At 46.3% G+C, this 19,726-nt stretch overlaps 1 pseudogene; it reads left to right on the plus strand.

The window, feature by feature from the left end:
* Positions 1-12,491: 12,491 nt before the first annotated feature.
* LOC136155163 (endogenous retrovirus group PABLB member 1 Env polyprotein-like) lies at positions 12,492-13,861 on the plus strand (annotated as a pseudogene).
* The last annotated feature ends 5,865 nt before the right edge of the window (positions 13,862-19,726 follow it).

A 19,726-nucleotide genomic window follows, 5' to 3' on the forward strand; every position in this document is an offset into this window, starting at 1 on the left:
TAAAAATCCTGTGAGATAGGTTTCATTATTCCCATTTTTTTAATCTATGGGAAATGAGCCATAACTCTCCTAACTGTGAAAAGCATCTCCAGCTTTTATTGCCAGCCAGAGTCTATTATTTTAGGGGGCTCCTTAGGAGCAAGATGTGGACTATGGAGAAGCACTTGACCCCAGAACATAGTGGCTAGAAATCTTAGTGGTGGTGACATTACTGGTTTAAACTGGATGCTAAAGGGAACTAGGAAAAAAATGCCAAACCATAGATCAATTGCCCCAGGATCAGTAGATGAGGAAATCATCCACTAACCAGTTAACAGTGCTGGATGCTTTAGTAAGTTTCTTGTGTAATAGTGTGCTGGGAAAAATAAGGGCTACAAGGAGATTTTATTCCTTTAAGGAATAAAAGACACCCTAAGCTTGTCTCCCTATCAAGACCTGTGCCCCTTGTCTTTGCCTTCTCTGCTGTGATGCTTGGTTGTTGTTTAGTCACAAAGTTCTACCTGACTCATCCTCAGTGATAGTCACCTACCCCCTAGGCCATCAGTGAATTCCAGCCTTTTAGAATCCTGGCTGCCTGGACTGCTTGCTTGGTGTCCTGTGATAAACACTGAATTTTGCTTCACTGCAATCCGCATGAGCAAGTGGACCCTGGAAGATTATATATAACCTTGGGTTGGGTAACCATGGGTTGCCATCTCCTTCTTTAGGGTATCTTCCTGACCCAGGAATCTAACTTGCATCTTCTGCATTCTAGATGGATTCTTTACCACTGAGTCACCTGGGAAACCCAATATATATATATATATATATATATATATATGTGTGTGTGTGTGTGTGTGAGCATGTGTGTACCTGTGTGTGTGTGTAGTGCAAAAAATAAAAATATTTCTACAGTTCACACTATTCAAGCTCTAAAATAAAAGACTAAGTTGGGCTCATTTTGATTTTTTATCTAGATGTCAATATTTCTACCTTGCAAGCCTCTTCAGGCAATATTTATTTAATTTACCTAGTGGTCAATTGGCTTGGCCTCTATTCCAAATAATTATGATGGCTTTAGATTTCAGGCTTTTGTCTTATTAGTTGAAGGAATGCTCCCTGCTGTTGGAGACTTATACTTCCTGGTTTGGACAAAGCCCCTCCAGTATGTGGGTAAATTTACCGAGGAACTAGTAGTCTCATTGAAGAAGGAATTCATAGGGCCAGGACTCTATCTCAGGCCTATCTGTGCTGATCATGCTTGGCTGCCTCTCCAGTGGACTCTGAACTCTCTGCTTAGTGCCTGTGGGAACGACAAGGGAAGGATAAGACCCCCTCCAGACAGGGGAATCTTGAAGATCACATCCAGGTTACTCATTGCCTAAGAGGAAACATACTGCAATCACCCCTGTCTCCGGACAGGTCATAAATATTTTCCATATCTATCAGGATGTAATCACAGGCTTATCGATTATTAACTGGTTGGAACGTGACCACAAGCTTATTGATTATTAACTGTTTGTGTGAAACCCAAATGACTCCATTTTAGGATAGCAGCGCCATTTTGAGTAAAACCCCCTCCCGAGGAGAGAAAATGATATTTAAAGAGAAAGAAACTCAATGAGTCAATCAGGGGAGGACAGGAAAGCCCCTCCCCCCTTACTCTAACCCACCAGTCAGTAGCTAACACGACACCCTTAGTTGAAGAATTAACCAATCCCCTTAAGCTTCCCTTCCCGCTTCCCCTGCTATACAGTATAAAAATGATTTGCCTGTTTCACGGGGGACTCCTTCGCCATTGTGTGAAGAGAGTCCGTGCTCGAGCTTGTAATAAAGTTCCTCACTGCTTTTGCATCGACCCGCGGCTCCTGTGGTGTTTGGTGGGATTCCTCGATCCGGGTACAACAGTTTGGGGGCTCGTCCGGGATCCCCCAGACTTTGCAGGACCCGCGCTTCGGAGGACAAACGGCCGGTAAGCAGTAGCAGCAGCTGCATCTGTGTCTGTAAGGGGGCCCCGCTCTGTAGCTGGACTTAAACCTAGGCGGACGCGCCGATACGGTGTCCAGCAGGGAGCAGGAAGAGACGTCTTCCAGCTCCCACTCAGTAGTCCTATATATATATATACATATATATATATATCTGATATACATCTGATATACTCTGTACCTTTTGTTCTCTGAATTGCGCGCTCTGTTATTTGTCTGGTGTGTCGTCTTGTTTGTTCATTGTGTGACTGACCGACGATGGGACAGACCCAATCTGGATGCTCTCCGCTTACCTTAATGACTGACCATTTCAAGGAAGTTAGAGCTCGAGCTCGTAATCTGGGTGTAGAAATTAAAAAATCTCAGATGGTTTTCTTATGCAGGACTGAATGGCCCAGCTTTAACGTAGGCTGGCCTCCTGAAGGAACTTTCAACTTAAGGATTGTCCGGAGAGTCCGAGAAATCATCACCAGACCTCGAAGCATACATCCCGACCAGGTCCCATATCTCCTGGCTTGGGAAGATCTAATAGTCAGCCCAACCCCTTGGATGCAACCCTTTTTACCTCCACAGGAAGAAATACTCATGGATATCCTAGAGGTTGAAGAAAAGGAAGAACCTCCGGCTTCCCCCTCTGCCCCTGTTTTGCAGGAAGATTAGACTCTTCTTGATCTCCTTCTCATACCTCCACCATATTCTCTCCCCCCTCCTATTCAGCCCGAACCCCCACTTCCCCAACCTCCTCCAGAAGCGGCTGGGGGAGGACCTGCAATGACCTCCCGAAATCGTAGGGCCGCCTCCCCCAGGTGGCCTGCCGACTCTACTTCAGCAGCTATTCTTCCTCTCAGGGCTCTGGGCCCCCCTGATGCTGATGGAGATCAGCCCCTTCAATATTGACCCTTTTCTACTAGTGATTTATACAATTGGAGGACCCAGAATGCCCCATTTTCAGAGAGACCTAAAGAGCTTATTAATTTGTTAGAAACTGTTCTGTTTACTCATCAACCTATGTGGGACGATTGTCAGCAGCTACTCCAGATATTATTCACCACAGAAGAAAGAGAAAGGATCCAGCTAGAGGCTCGGAAACTGGTGCCAGGAGATAATGGGCAACCCACGGCTAACCCTGCGACGATTGACTCCTCCTTCCCTTTATCTAGGCCACAGTGGGACTATAACACGGCGGAAGGTAAGGAGCGGCTCCGGGTCTACCGCCAGGCTCTGTTGGGGGGTCTCAAAGCGGCCGCTTGCAGGCCCACTAATTTGGCTAAGGTAGGTAATGTACAGCAAGGGAGAGAAGAGAGTCCTGCGGCGTTCCTGGAGAGACTGATGGACGCATTCCGTCAGTACACTCCCATGGACCCTGAGGCGGAGGATACTAGGTCAGCCTTAATGATGCATTTTATTAATCAGTCAGCCCCAGATATAAGGAAGAAGTTACAGAAGATAGATAGATTAGGTGAAAAATCTATTCAAAATCTGATGGCAGTAGCAGAGAAAGTTTATAATGACCGAGAGACACCTGAAGAGAAGCAGACTAGAGCCGCCGACCGGCAGACCCGAAATATGGCTCGCATTTTCCTGGCCGCCACCAGCGCCCAGCCAAATGAACGAGAGAAGAGATTGAGACAACTGGCAGAAGGTAAGCCGAAACCTAACCCCCAGGGAAAACCAAAGTTAGGACGGAACCAGTGTGCATATTGTAAAAAAGAAGGACATTGGGTTAAGGATTGCCCTAAAAAGTTCAAACAAGGAACCAACGTTTTGGTTCTGGGGGACCTGAGCGACAAGGGGAGATGGGGCCCGGAACCCCTCCCCGAGCCCAGGGTAACCTTAAAAGTGGAGGGGACCCCAATTGAGTTTTTAGTGGACACTGGGGCCGAACATTCTGTCCTGCTTGACCCACGGGGAAAACTCTCTTCAAAGACTTCATGGGTGCAGGGGGGCCACTGGTATGAAAAAATATTCATGGACTACCCGAAGAAACCTAGATCTGAGCACGGGCTGGGTATCCCACTCTTTCATGGTCATACCAGACTGCCCCTACCCACAAGGATTCAAGAACTCGCCCACGATCTTCGACGAAGCATTACATGAGGACCTGGGTGACTACCGTATCCAACACCCATGGGTTACCTTGCTACAGTATGTAGACGACATTTTGTTGGCCACAGAATCCCAACAAACCTTTACTGGAGGCAACCAGAGACTTGCTGTATACTTTAGGTTAGCTGGGATATCGGGCCTCCACAAAGAAAGCACAAACTGGCAGACAAGAGGTTCATTACCTGGGATACATATTAAAAGAAGGACAGCGGTGGCTGTCCAAAGCTAGAAAAGAGACTGTGTTAAAGATCCCTAAGCCCCAGAGTCAACGCGGAATTAGAGAATTTCTGGGGTCCGCTGGATTCTGTAGATTATGGGTCCCAGGTTTTGCTGAAATGGCAAAACCACTATACCAGGCAACAAAAGAGACTATACCATTTGCCTAGACAGAGGAAATGGATAAAGCCTTCCAGGACATTAAGGCAGCCCTCTTGTCAGCCCCTGCCCTAGGTCTACCTGACGTCACTAAGCCCTTCCTTCTCTATGTAGATGAGAACAGAGGGGTAGCCAAAGGCGTGTTACTCCAGAAACTGGAGTTTGGAAAAGACCAGTGGCATATCTCTCAAAAAAACTGGACCCAGTGGCTAGTGGATGGCCCCCCTGCTTGCGTATGGTGGCTTCTGTGGCCTTGTTAGTAAAAGACGCTGGCAAATTAACCCTGGGACAACAACTGCAAATAACAACCCCGCATGCCATTGAGGGTATATTGAGACAACCTCCAGATCGATGGATCAGTAACGCTAGACTGACCCATTACCAGGGACTACTACTAAACCCTACCAAGATCATTTTTCAGCCGCCAACTACTTTGAACCCAGCCTCACTCCTGCCGGATCCAGACCTGGACGCTCCACTACATGACTGTGCTGACATCCTGGCTCAGGTATGTGGGATCCGAGCTGATCTGAAAGACGTCACCGTTCCGGATGCTGAACTGACTTGGTACACGGATGGGAGCAGTTTCGTACAAAATGGACAAGGTATGCGGTTTCGGCTGTGACCAACGCGAAAAAAAATGCAGGATCTCATAACAACTGCAAAGATTGTCGTCAAAGACTACCGGGCGAAAATAGAAAAAATTGACTCAGACTGTAAGGCTTGCCTGCTAACAAAGCCAACCAAGACTTCAGGAGCAACTAGAGGAGCCAGAGAAAGGGGAACACGCCCTGGAACCTACTGGGAAGGAGACTTTACTGAGGTAAAACCGGGACAATACGGATATAGATACCTGCTAGTCTTCATAGATACTTTTTCTGGATGGGTAGAGGCCTACCCAACAAAAAAGGAGACAGCCCAGGTTGTAACAAAAAAACTCTTAGAGATCCTGCCGCAGTTCGGATTCCCTCCACAGGTAGGTTCCGATAACGGTCCCGCCTTTGTCTCCAAGGTAAGTCAGGGACTGGCGGCGGTTCTGGGGACAAATTGGAAATTACATTGTGCCTATCGACCCCAGAGTTCAGGGCAAGTAGAAAGAATGAACAGAACTTTAAAAGAGACCTTGACCAAATTAACCCTAGAGACTGGCGGGGACTGGGTGGCGCTCCTCCCCTTTGCCTTGTTCGGGTGGGGAACTCACCTTACATGTTGGGGATAACCCCCTTTGAAATTATGTTCGAGAGACCTCCCCCTATTGTACCTAGTTTAAAGACTGACTTAATAGCTGACTTGCCTGTTGATGCTCTGTTCTCCTCTCTCCGACTCCTCCAACGGGTGCACAAGGACATTTGGAAATGGCTGGAAGCCCTATACCTCACCAAGCCACCGCCTGAACCGCATCGTTTTCAGCCAGGAGATTGGGTCTATGTGCGGAGACACGACTCAGGCACCCTCGAACCACGCTGGAAAGGACCCTACTCTGTCATCCTAGTCTCACCAACAGCCCTCAAGGTAGATGGTATTTCAACATGGGTCCACTTCTCACATGTGAGGCCTGCTGATCCTTTCACTGACCTCCACGAGGTTCTGCCACAATGGAGAGTCTCCAAACATCCGGACAATCCATTCAAGCTAGAACTCTGGAAACGCCCCAAAGAAGCATCTCCCTCTTAAGGTACTTTGTACTCTGGGCAGCCTTCCAGAGGATTGCCTCAGCCAATCCTCATCATCCGGTTAACATGACCTGGATAGTCTACAACCCTGAGACTGGAGAAATACTTAATTTGAGTTCCAACGTAGCCCACAAAGGGACATGATGACCCGTATTGAGCTTTGAATTTTGCGTCCTGGCGACCAACAGTAACGGCTTCCATGGTCCCAGCCAACTGACCAACTTTTTTGTGCATGGCTCCTATGACTTATTCACCCGTAACTGTGAGGGTAAGGGCCCACAGTATTTACAACAAGTGCCTGTCTATGTCTGCCCAGTGGGGGGAAGGGATCGGAACCAAATTGAAAAATGTGGGGGAGTTGACTTTTTTTCTTGCGCCGCTTGGGGATGTGAAACCTCGGAAACGGTCCCTTGGCCCATCAATCCTGGCAATGACCTCATTTAGATAAAATTACCCCCAGAATACCCCAAAATGCAGATCTCGGGGAATATCGGCTAAACCTGGACAATGTTTTCCATTATAGATTAAGTTCACAGATAAAGGGGAAAAGTTTACCAGGTGGGATGTAGGCCGAGCCTGGGGCCTAGGTCTTTATAAGACTGGGTTTGACAATGGAGTCCGATTTGAACTTAAATTAAAGATGGGACCACTCTACTTGACCCCCAAGGTAGCTTTGGGACCAAACCAGGTGATAGCCCCAAAACGTTCCTCCCAGGTGGTAACCCCAAAACCTCCCTCCCAGAACCAAGGTCGGGATACTGGGCCTACTCCACACACTCCTCCCATAGCCGACATGTCTCCACCTACAGAGCCCCTTATAAAGGTAGATTTAATACTGTCCACCTAATGTTAATCAGATCTCAATATTCGACTGTCTCCACAGATGATATAGTTGACTCTGTAGAAGACCCATGATTGGGCCTTCCATAGAAACTAGAAGAGGGGGAAATGTGAAACCCAAATGACTCCATTTTAGGATAGCAGCGCCATTTTGAGTAAAACCCCCTCCCGAGGAGAGAAAATGATATTTAAAGAGAAAGAAACTCAATGAGTCAATCAGGGGAGGACAGGAAAGCCCCTCCCCCCTTACTCTAACCCACCAGTCAGTAGCTAACACGACACCCTTAGTTGAAGAATTAACCAATCCCCTTAAGCTTCCCTTCCCGCTTCCCCTGCTATACAGTATAAAAATGATTTGCCTGTTTCACGGGGGACTCCTTCGCCATTGTGTGAAGAGAGTCCGTGCTCGAGCTTGTAATAAAGTTCCTCACTGCTTTTGCATCGACCCGCGGCTCCTGTGGTGTTTGGTGGGATTCCTCGATCCGGGTACAACAGTTTGGATTGTAACTTCGGGCTTATTGATTATTGACTGAACACATAACACGTGAATGATGGGTTTATTGTAGTTATTTACCCTACCTTTGTTTATGTAAGTCTCAAGGGAATTGGGGTCGTGGGTTTGGACACGTACACATGGGGTATAAAAGATTTTCATAAATGCTGGTCGGGGTCCTTGGCTAAGAGGAGACTCTGCCTTGGACCTGCCGGTGTAATAAACTGTACTCCACTATCTGCATTGTCCTTCTGAGTGAGTTTGTTTCCCGGAAAGCATGGCTATAACATTTGGTGCATTGGCCGGGAAACTCCTCACTTTGATGAGACAGGTCTCATTTGAGGCCACCCCGAGGCTTTGTAGCTTGAATCTCCTAGAGGGGAGAAGGCGCCTCGCCCCTCTGGAAGGATTCTGCTTTTCAATGCCCGGACCTTTCACGTCAGCAGATAGTGGATGACAGCAGGGGAACTGAGCGCTCTGGTGAGGAGGAACCCACCCAGCAGGGTGGAAGAGGGGGCCTGATCACCCCCCTGGGAGGGACTAGAAGGAGCGGGGACTCACAGGAGCCTGGAATAGGCAGGCGGCGATTGCTTGGTACACAGGTCGACGAGCGTGCTAGGGTATAGGAAGGAAATTTGTGAAGGTCATTTAAGAGGTGTGTCCACGCCGTCTTGGGGAAAATTATTAGCAAGCGATCGCCAGGAGATTTTTAGGATAGGAAACTGGTCCTTGTATGCTCGTATTCTGCCCTTCCCCAGGAGGTGTCCTGTCTGCTGTGAAATTCTTGTCCCCCTCGGAATTGTTAGGCTAGAAAGAGGGGGATACAGAAGTGAGTATGAATTGGCTTTTCCGGAGATGGCCTGGGACATGAGATATTTAACCCATCTGTGTTTTCATCCGCACCTGATCAAGCCCACCAAGGCAGAATGGAGAAACAGTCTTGGACCATGTGATGTTCTGGTTCAGCTGTGCTGACCGGCAGGTGAAGACATGCTGATCCCCCTTCTCCCTCTGGGATCTGGCAGGTAAGGCTCTTCTCACCCCAATTAGGAAGGAGGTAGAATGGCAATTTAAGTGTCACTGAGTGGAAATATCAGAAGTACATAGGGTACTGAGAACTTCGTAGACAGAATGAAAAGGAAAAGTAAAAAAAGGTCTGAGAAGGTAAGCAAGATGGGGAGAAGTGAATCTAAGGCAACTGTATTGGAGTGCATGATTAAAAATTTAAAGAAGAGATTAGGAGGAGACTATGCGGTAAAGATGAAGCCTAACTGCCTCCACATACTCTGTGAGGTCGAATGGACCCCTATGGGAGGAGGATGGCCACCAGAGAACACCGTAAACTTAAAAATTGTGGAAGCAGTCTATACAGTAGTCACAGGAGAGCCAGGACACCTGGATCAATACCCATCTATTGACTCATGGCTAGGGTTAGCTTAAGACCCTCCTACTTGGACAAGGTTCTGTATCCAGAAGGGAAAGGGGAAAATATTAATGGCACAAAAATTGACTGATGATAAAAAAGGAAATTCTACAGGATTTAGACGGGGATGACCTGACCCCTCCCCCATGCTGGATAATGACACTCCTGCCTTCCAGTGCTTCACCAGGACCGGAGGCCTCCTTAATGCCCGATCCAGGGCCAGGTGAAGTTTCTGCAACAAACACTGCTCCTCCGCCAGCTTTCCTGGAGTTCGTAGAGCTGCTGTTTGGGTAGGCTCCGATCCCGGTGACTCAGACCTCAGGCTACAATTGAGTTAGCTCTTTCATGCTCTTCCGGCCCACCCGGCTCTGCCTTTAGAGGCTCATGCAACCTCCACTCATCTTGGGTTGGCACTGAGAGAGAGGGCAAATAATTCATAGAGTCCGTCTGGCCAACACTTCCAGGATCCGGCTCCAACCGAACCGCCCAAGGTATACCCGCCTCTCCTGGTGAGTACTGACAAGAAGGGGAGGAAGACGTTGGAATTAAGCAGAGACTGCACTCTGCCAGAGAGCCAGAGGGAACGAAAGAGAACAGACAAGAGACTTACAGTGCAAGCTGCTGCTCTGGGAAAGTCTATCTCAGGCCCTCCAGAAAACCTCATCTGCCCCAGGGACAGGACAGTCCTTCAACCAGTCCCAAGGGAGGCCCTGGGCCTGTTACAGCCAAACCAGTGTGCCTGGTGCCAAGCTTTTGGCCACTGGAAAAATGAATGCCCTAAGGCAAGGAAGGAAGAGGAAGCTCCTGCAGTTGTGGGGCGTGCTGACTTGGAAATTAACTAGGGCTGCCAGGGCTCAGAGATATCAGGTCCCTGAGAGCCCATGGTAACTGTAAAAGTGGGGGACCAAAATATTGACTTCATGGTGGATACAGGAGCAGAACTGTCTGTAGTAACAAAACCTGTGGCACCACTGTCCAAAAAGACTACCGATGTAACTGGGGTATCAGGAAAAGAGATGATTAAATCGTTTTGCCAATCCAGAAAATATCAGATGGTGGGGGGGGGGGGGGGGCACTGAAAGGTCACACTGACCACAGGCGGGAAAGCACCAGCCAGAAAATGCTGACAGAAAAGCCCCCGCCGAGAAGTCCCAGATAAGCCCCAAGGACAGACATCCACCAATCAACAGCCTGTTGCCAGGCAGACTGAGAGGGACAGACATCCACCAATCAACAGCCCGTTGCCAGGCAGACTGATGGACACAAAGGCGCCAAGACTCCGGCCAATCAAAAAAACCGACACGGGACCAAAAGTCCAATCAGCACCCTGATTCCACCACTTCCATATCCGCCAGGGTATATAGGTGTCGCCCCCCTTCCCGCAGGTTGCAGACTCCCGCTTTTCCCCTGCTCACACCTGGGAGCTCTGCCCGGGAGCGATTGCCCAATAAAAGCCTCTTGATACTCCGGCGCTCTCTTTGTCTTGTCACAGCATTCTTACAGGCACCAAGTGGCATTCCTGAGTGCCCAGTACCCCTGTTGGGAGGAGACTTGCTCTCCAAACTAGGAGCACAAATGACTTTCTCCCCTGAAGAGAGGCCCACCTTCTGGACGGACTCTATGAATTATTTGCCCTCTCTCTCAGTGCCAACCCAAGATGAGTGGAGGTTGCATGAGCCTCTAAAGGCAGAGCCGGGTGGGCCGGAAGAGCATGAAAGAGCTAACTCAATTGTAGCCTGAGGTCTGGGTGGAAGACAACCCCCCCATCCCCCAGGCTGGCTGAACATCATGCCCCAGTGATAATGGAACTCAAACCAGGCACCATCCCGGTTAGAGGGCGCCGGTACCCGCTACGGATGGAGGCCTGAACCGGCAAATTGCCCCACATCAATAGATTGAAACAAGCAGGCATTCTAGTAGAGTGCCAGTCAGCTTGGAATACGCCAATTCTATCAGTCAAAAGGGAAGGAGGGCAAGACTATAGGCCTGTACAAGATCTCAGGCTAGTCAACCAGGCTACTGTGACTTTACACCCCACTGTTCCAAACCCCTATACCTTGCTTAGCCTCCTCCTACTGAAGACAAAAGTTTACACTTGCCTAGATCTCAAGGATGCCTTCTTCTGCATACACCTCGCTCCAGCATCACAGCCCACCATTGCCTTTGAATGGGAAGATCCAGTTGGGAGCACCAGATAACAAAGGCTTACTCCACAGCCATCTTTGGGGAAGCCTTGGCTTCTGATCTAGACTCATTCCATCCAGAAGAGTATGGATGTCAGCTCCTACAATACGTGAATGAACTGCTGCTGGCTGCCTGAGACCAAAGAAAAATGATGGAAAGGGACAAATGCACTGCTCCAGCTGTTGATGGAAGCAGGTTAGTGGGTGTCAAACAAGGCACAATCTACAAAGAAGAGGTAAGGTATCTGGGGTTTGTTTTAAAAAAGGGTTCAAGGTTCCAGACCCTAATTGGGTCCTATATACTGATGGCACTAGCCTGATAAAACAGAGACAACAGCTGTCAGGTTAGCCAAAGCGGAAGGAGCCATCAAGACTGAAAAGAGATGGTGGGAATTGCCAAGTGGCAAATTATTGGTCCCGGAAGAGCTGGCACACACTCTGGTAAGCCAAACACGCCAAACGACCCACCTAGGCCATGCTGCCTGCTCACAGGTTAATGCTGCCTCTCGGGTATTCAGACAAAAACCTCCGGGTATTCAGCTAAAAGGCACACTGCCCCTTGAACACCTGGGAGTGGACTTCACTGAAATGAAACCTCACCAACACTACCGTTACCTGCTGGTCATCATATGTGCGTTCTTGAGATAGGGAAAAGCTTTTCCTACCTGGACTGAAAGAGCATCAGAAGTAGCCCGGTGCCTGCTTAGGAAAATGGTTCCCAGATTTGGATTTCCTACCAGCAATGGATCAGGCAATGGCCCAGCTTTTACAGCTGATTTAGTACAACAAGTAAGCAAAACTTTAAACATCAAATGGAAACTGCACACTGCATATAGGCCCAGAGTTCTGAGATGGTGGAATGAATCAACCCGACACTTAAAGAGACTCTCCAAGTGGATCAGAGAAACTGACTGCTCCTGAGTGGACTTGTTTCTGATGGCTCTGCTCAGACTCAGGATGACCCCACAGTCCCAAGGCTATTCTCCATATGAAATTGTGTATGGGAGGCCTCATCCCATAATAAAATAGGTGTCAACAAATTTGCCTCAGGTAAGAGGGGATAGGATTTCATAGCAGATGGAACTGGGTAAGGTAATAAATCGGGTAACTAAGTTTGTACAAGAAAGGGTGCCATTCCCCCTTGGGGAACAGATTCATGAGTTTACACTTGGTGACCAAGTATGGGTCAAAGATTAGAAACATGATTTGCTAGCCCTTTGGTGAAAGGGCCCTTATGTTATTCTAACTACCCCTACTGCAGTTAAAATTGCAGGTATTGTCCCTTGATACATCACACCAGAGCGAAAAAGTCATACCACGCTGACCCAGAGGACGCCGAGTGGACCACCCAGAAGGACCCCACTGACCCACGGGAAACCAAGATCATTCTGAGGAGGAAGAAGAAAACGAGGTCCCAGACGAGCCCTCTACAGGATGGAGCTGGGTAAAAGACTCCTGCTGCTCGGCCTCACCAATGCAGTTCTGAACCTGACCACTGCTCCTGCACAGGACAATGTCTTCATCTCGTGGGCCACAACTCTGCCAACTGTTGGGTATGTGGGGCTATGCCCCTGTCAGTAATGGACAGACTCCCCTGGTGGGTATCGCCACTCCGTTCCTCTCTCTCACCAACCATAACCTTTCTTTGCTCTCCTGGTGTAAGAACAAGCCATCAATGGGCCAGGGACATAGGGTTACATTTAACATGAGCACCAGCCTTACAGAGATAACAAAGGCTTATACCTCATATATGAAAATTAAAGAGGAAAAGGGCTCCCTTACAAAAGGGGGACAGGCTTCCCGGAACCTTAAGCAGTACTACCAGGTCTGGGATGAATATTTCTGGATGACTCCTGAAAAAAGACAGTTGATTGCCCCTGCTACTATTTGCTGGAAACAAAAAAACCCAGAAAGTTAGATTTGGAGACCGTCCCCTAGACCCAAAAGAATTGTTATTTGTCCCCTAAACAATGTAAACAAATCTTAGAAGTTACCTATCACCCCAATCAGTCTACTCAGTGGCCCGGTTATAATCCTGGAATCTGCTGGGTAGCCCCCAATGGGACCCAGTGACTCTGTGGGCTTAACTTATGGCCATGGTTACCAGTTGGCTGGGTGGGGCGTTGCACATTAAGATTAAGCCTAGCTTACACCAGCCTCCAGTAACCTGCCTTATCTGCATGCAAGATGGACACGATGACTATCTTGCTGCCTCGTTTGTACCCTCTGTAGGGACAACAGATATCATGGTTAAGGTAGAGGCCTTAACTAATTTCACTAAACAGGCCCTCTTAGGCAGTACTAAAGCCATTAAGGCTGAATACCGGCACGAGACCGATAGTCAACAAGTACCATAAGAAAAAGTTAAAAAAAACTTTAAAGAGAGAGTTCAAGAGGGCGTGAAACCGTTAACGAAGAATAGATTCAGATGAAGAAGGCAGTAATTCAAAATAGGATGACATTAGACATACTCACAGCAGCCCAAAGAGGGACTTGCACCATAATTAAAGTCAAATATTGTGTGTACATCCCTGACCTGTCTGAAAATGTATCTACTGCCTTGGAGGATATGCAATAGAAATATTCCATTTTGGACTTCAGTCCTCTTCTGGGTAAAGGGAAACTGGTAGAAAACCATTGTAACTGTTGTTATAGTAATCTTAATCATACTGTTTTGTGGGCCCTGCTTCCTACAATGCCTTGTGAATTTTGTAACCCAGAGGTTGATAGTATTCTCTCATGTGGGTGGCAGGAGGGCTAAGGTACAATATATCTCAATGAATGATACTTGTTATGGAAACTAAGAGCATCCAGAGGGGGGAATGAAGAAGGAATTCATAGGGCCAGGACTCTATCTCAGGCCTATCTCTACTGATCATGCTTGGCTGTCTCTCCAGTGGACTCTGAACTCTCTGCTTGGTGCCTGTGGGAATGACAAGGGAAGGATAAGACCCCCTCCAGACAGGAGAATCTTGAAGATCACATCCAGGTTACTCATTGCCTAAGAGGAAACATACCGTAATCACCCCTGTCTCCGGACAGGTCATAAACATTTTCCATATCTATCAGGATGTAATCACAGGCTTATCGATTATTAACTGGTTGGAACATGACCACAAGCTTATTGATTATTAACTGTTTGGAATGTAACTTCGGGCTTCTTGATTATTGACTGTTTGAACACATAACACATGAATGATGGGATTATTGTAATTGTATTTACCCTACCTTTGTTTATGTAAGTCTCAAGGGAATTGGGGTGGTGGGTTTGGACACGTACACATGGGGTATAAAAGATTTTCACAAATGCTGGTCGGGGTCCTTGGCTAAGAGGAGACTCTGCCTTGGACCCGCCGGTGTGATAAACTGTACTCCACTATCTGCATTGTCCTTCTGAATGAGTTTGTTTTCCAGAAAACATGGCTATAACATCATCAGAAATAAGCTCCATAGTGAATGAGTTTTTTGAATGGTGTGGTCTTTGTCCCACATTCTTATCCTCAAGCTGTCTGATTGCTGCAAGTGGGCTGACTGCTGTGATCTAGAGGGAAAAAAAGGAAATTGATTTGTAGTGACTTCTGTGTGTCAGGGCTTCCCAGGTGGCACTAGTGGTAAAGAACTCATCTGCCAATGCTGGAAACACGAAATGGGGGTTCAATCCCCAGGTCAGGAAGATCTCCTGGATGAGGGCATGGCAACCCACTGCAGTATTCTTGCCTCAAGAATCCCATAGACAGTAGAGCCTGGTTGGTTACAGTCCCTGGGGTTGCAAAGAGTCACACATAACTAAGCGACTTTCACTACACTACACTACACTACTGTTTATCTTGCATTCCTTCCCCAACCATATATTCATACTTCTAAATAAGAAATGTTAATAAGGCTTTTCAGATATTCCTTTATTAACTGTAGCTGCATCTCTTTTCTTGGGAATTTAGTCAGAATTTGGCCATTGAGACGCCTTCCAATCTTGTTTCACTTTTCATAACACAATTTAAGTTTGAGTAAGTGGAAGGCACTGCTCTGACTTTTAGCACTTACCCCATACTATTTAGGTGAGACGGAATGAGGTTGTTAGATAGCATCCCTGACTCGATGGACGTGAATTTGAGCAAACTCCAGGACATAGTGGAGGACAGAGGAGACCCATGTGCCTCAGTCCACGGGTCACAAAGAGTAGAACGTGACTTAGTGACTGAACAACAACCATGCTGTTTCCTTTGCTTATTTCAGTTATTCACTGCGAAGAAGATTTTGTAGTCAGGCACCTCCAGATTCTAATATTTGAGAATGTGAAGAATGAACACTCTGTAGAGAAATCAGTTTCTGTGACTGACACTGTCTTTCTGAACAGGAGTGAGCAGCTGCTTGACTGTGGAACAGCATCCTGCCTTGCTGTGGGTTCAGGAAGGAGAGAGTGCCAATTTCACCCACAGTTTCCCTTCCAGGTCTTTCTATGCTTCACGCTAGTACAGATGGGAACCTGCAAAGGGCCCCGAGAACCTGTTTGTAGTGAGTGCAAATGGGGATGAAAAGAAGCAAGGACGAGTGAGAGCCACTCTGAACACTAAGGAGGGCTACAGCTCCATGTACATCGGAGGATTCCAGCCTGAAGACTCAGCCACATACCCCTGCACCTCCACACAGTGCTTCTCAACCCCCTGCAGCCCACACCCAAACCCAGGCCTGCTGCTGCTCTGGGACCAGCACTGAGGAAGAGCCATTGTCGGGGGGAAATGGGAAATTCAATGAATGACAGTGTTTTTGGTAATCAGGGGGAAATGCAGGCACAGATAAACAGGCATTCCAGTCACTGTAGCTCCCTCAACTAACTGGACTGTTAGTGAACACCAGGAACCTTGACTCGTACCAGTATATTGGCCACATTGTTGAATGAGATCTCTAGCCTTCTCTTTTACCATGATTTAAAGTGCACTAAATGGTTATACAAAGATGTCAAACAAAATGATGTGGCTCACCTAGGGCAACATTTAAACTTTATTGTTGCTACATCTTGAGACTAAACCTTCTATGGTATTTCTTCACGTGCATGAATGCAACATGGAGATATGCCTTCTTCTCACACACCTGGCATAGAAATCTGCATGTTTTATACCACAACAGTCAATTGTGCCTCATTAACTCATTGGAGATTTTGATTTTGGTTTAATTCAACCTTCTGCATTTGTAAAAACCACTCGATATCTGAAAGGAGCAATGATAGGGGAAGTTCACCACTGTCTCCTGAGAAAGCTGTATGTGGGTCAAGAAGCTACATTTAGAATCAGACATAGAACAGCAGACTGGTTCAAAATTGGGATTGGAGTATGTTGGGGCTGTTATTGTCACCTTGTTTATTTAAGTCTATGCAAGGTACAATACACAGAGCCCTGGGCTGGATGAATCACAAGCTGAAATCAAGAGTGCTGGGAGTAATATCAATAACCTCAGATACGCAGATGATACCACCCTAATGGCAGAAAGCAAAGAGGAACAAATGAGCCTCTTGATGAGGCTGAAAGAGCAGAGAGAAAAAGCTGGCTTGAAAGTCAGCATTCAAAAAATTAAAACCAAGGCATCTGGTCCATCACTCCATGGCAAATAGGTGGGGGAAAAGTGGTAACCGTGGCAAATTTTATATTCTTAGGCTACAAAATCACTGGGGATGGTGACTGCAGCCATGAAATTAAAAGACCCTTTCTCCTTGGAATATAAGCTATGATAAATCTACATAGTGTATTAAAAAACAGAGACATCACTTTACCAACAAAGATCCATATAGTCAAAGCTATGGTTTTCCCAGTAGTCATAAATGGATGTGAGAGTTAGACCCTACAGAAGACTGAGTACAGAACTGATCATTTTGAATTGTGGTACTGGAGAAGACTCTTGAGAGTCCTGGGACAGTATGGAGATCAAAGCGGTCAATCCTACAGGAAATCAACTCTGAATATTCTTTGAAAAGACTTATGCTGAAGCTGATTCTCTGATACTTTGGCCACCTGATGCGAAGAGCTAACTCATTGGAAAAGACCCTGATGCTGGGAAAAATCGAGGACAGGAGGAGAAGATCACGACAAAGGATGAGAAAGTTGGATGGCATCCCTGACTCAGTGAACACATGAGTGGAAGTTACATATGTCCTACTCTTCGCAACCCCATGGACTATACAGTCCATGGAATTCTCCAGGCCAGAACACTGAAGTGAGTAGTCTTTCCCTTCTCCAGGGGATCTTCCCAACCCAGGGATCAAACCCAGGTCTCCTGAACTGCAGGAGGATTCATTACCAGCTGAGCCACCAGGGAAGCCCAAGAATACTGGAGTGGGTGGCCTATCCCTTCTCTAGCAGATCTTCCCGACCCAGGAATCCATATGGGTCTTCTGCATTGTGGGTGCATTCTTTACCAGCTGAACTACCAGGGAATATGAGTTTGAGCATATTGGGAGATAACGAAGGACAGGGAAGCCTGGCATGCTGTTGTCCACGACTTCGCAAAGAGTCAGATACAACTTGGTGACTGAACAACAACAACAACAGTTTAATATGCAAACCCCAGAGAACACTCTTATCAGCTTAGAGTGGGAAGAAATTTAAGCCTAGGTAAGAACAGGGAGGAAATGGGGCACAAAAGACTCAGTAGGAAATTTACTCCAATTTTTGACCTCCAGGGGTTGATGTTGCATTAACTGGAAATGTCACCTCTAATAAAAGCTCCATTTCACTTCTATGAGCTTGTGTACCTCACAGCTCACTGAGGTGCACATTTGAACAGGCTCAACACCACGAGCAGTGATTATCAAGGAAGTATCTCTTATTGATAGTCACTAGAACTTGCTTGCATGGGGATCCTTTGAATCTCAATTTCCCTGCAATAGGACTCAGTGCACTCTGGCACATTCCTTCCTTCTCAGGGGAGATCTTCTGAAATATGACTCTCAGCTTCCTTTCTCTATAGCCATGTTCTCTACCACCCTTTGCCTGTTGGGAATGCTCTTCACAGGGAATCAGTAACATTATAGTCCATGCTCCTTCCTCTATAGAACAAACAGTTCTGGTTGAAATCTGAATAGAGACATTGTCTTATTGTAGGCAGATTTGTCCTGGTCTCACTGATTCAGCACTAGTGTTGCATGAAGAACCGGAGGCCAGTCAGTGACCCACCTGACAATCACATCACTGGCTCTAAAGGGGCCCCCTGAAGAAGAGGTGCAACTATTCCTACCTCCAGTGAACTTCCTTATCTCTTCTTATATGTCCAAACAATAGAATATGAAGGGGAAAAAAAGGCTTTGTTTACCCAGGGGTCACCTATAACGGGCATTCTAGGTTAAGCACATTTTTGTGGCAAAGTTCCAACTGACCCACTCTGGTTGCCCCTCTCTTCTTTTCTCTCTTCTAATTCTATTTCTCTAATATCCACTGTGTGACCAATAATAATTATTATTACTTTAATTTTTCTACACTGTTTCTCACAGTTCCTTTAGTCAACATTTGCAGCCGTTTCAAACTGTCCATCTGATCCTGAGTCTGCAGATCATTTCAGTTTTACTTCAGTGAAAATATACAAGTCCTCATTTTCTATCCCCTTTACCTCTAAATCCATATACAGGGAAACATTATTAATCATAGACTCTGAGAAAAAGCACAGAATTGATTTTCACATGTTTTAAAAAATGCGTACTGTTCTTTTAAAATAACCTACTAGAGGTAAAAAGCAGAATACAAATAACAATAATCAACAGTTAAAATATATTTAGTGTAAAATAGATAACTAGTGGGAAGGTGCAATATAACATGTGGAGCCCATACTGGTGGTCTGTGAGGAACTACAGGGTTGGTATGGAAAAGGGGAGGGAGGCTCAAGAAGGATGGTATATATATGTATATATAACCATGACTGATTCGCATTGTTGTATGACCAAAATTAACACAAGAATGTAAAGCAATTATCCTATAATTTAAAAAAATAACAAAATAAATAAATTTAAAATTTATTTTTATTTAAAAATTATGTTTTAATAAAAAATAAAACAATTTACAATTCAAATTTCAGTGCCCATCTAGAGATTAAAAATAATATAACTTTTTATGTAAGTTCAGTCTAGAATACATATATATATATAATTTAAAAATGAAACTGTTCAATACTGAAAAGTGTTCCAGCCAAGACTGTTACGAATACTGTGCTGATTCGTGAGCACCCTTCAGAATCACAGGTGAGTACACAGCGGATGCCAAAAAAAAAAAAAAAAGATCCTGAGAACTGAGAAAATATTTCATTATGCAAGAATCTTCCGCATCCATGCCATCTGAGACTAAAACTATGACCAGATAATTAATTTTGGTTTTCTCTCCCTTAAAATCCTCCACAAATTCCAAATCAGAGTCTGCCTTCACTGCAGTGTTCTTAGAAAATGCCCCTCAGGTCCTAAAATAATGACCTTTCTATTTTCCACTCCCCTCCACTCCTCTCCAGCCCATTCTGAACTGGTTGAGGTGGGAGGGCGGGGCTTCCTGTCGCAAAGTGAGGGCCTGAGCAGGACTTGGTGGGTGAGCTGATTGACTACAGGAGCAGGAACATTTCCACAGCAGCTTATGACACTCCCTCCCTCGGGGTTTAGTGAAGTATCTGACAGTGAAAATGTCTCAGTAAGAAGAGGAAGCATC

The sequence above is a fragment of the Muntiacus reevesi genome, unplaced genomic scaffold (genome assembly GCF_963930625.1).
Source record: "Muntiacus reevesi unplaced genomic scaffold, mMunRee1.1 SCAFFOLD_204, whole genome shotgun sequence".
NCBI lineage: Eukaryota > Metazoa > Chordata > Mammalia > Artiodactyla > Cervidae > Muntiacus > Muntiacus reevesi.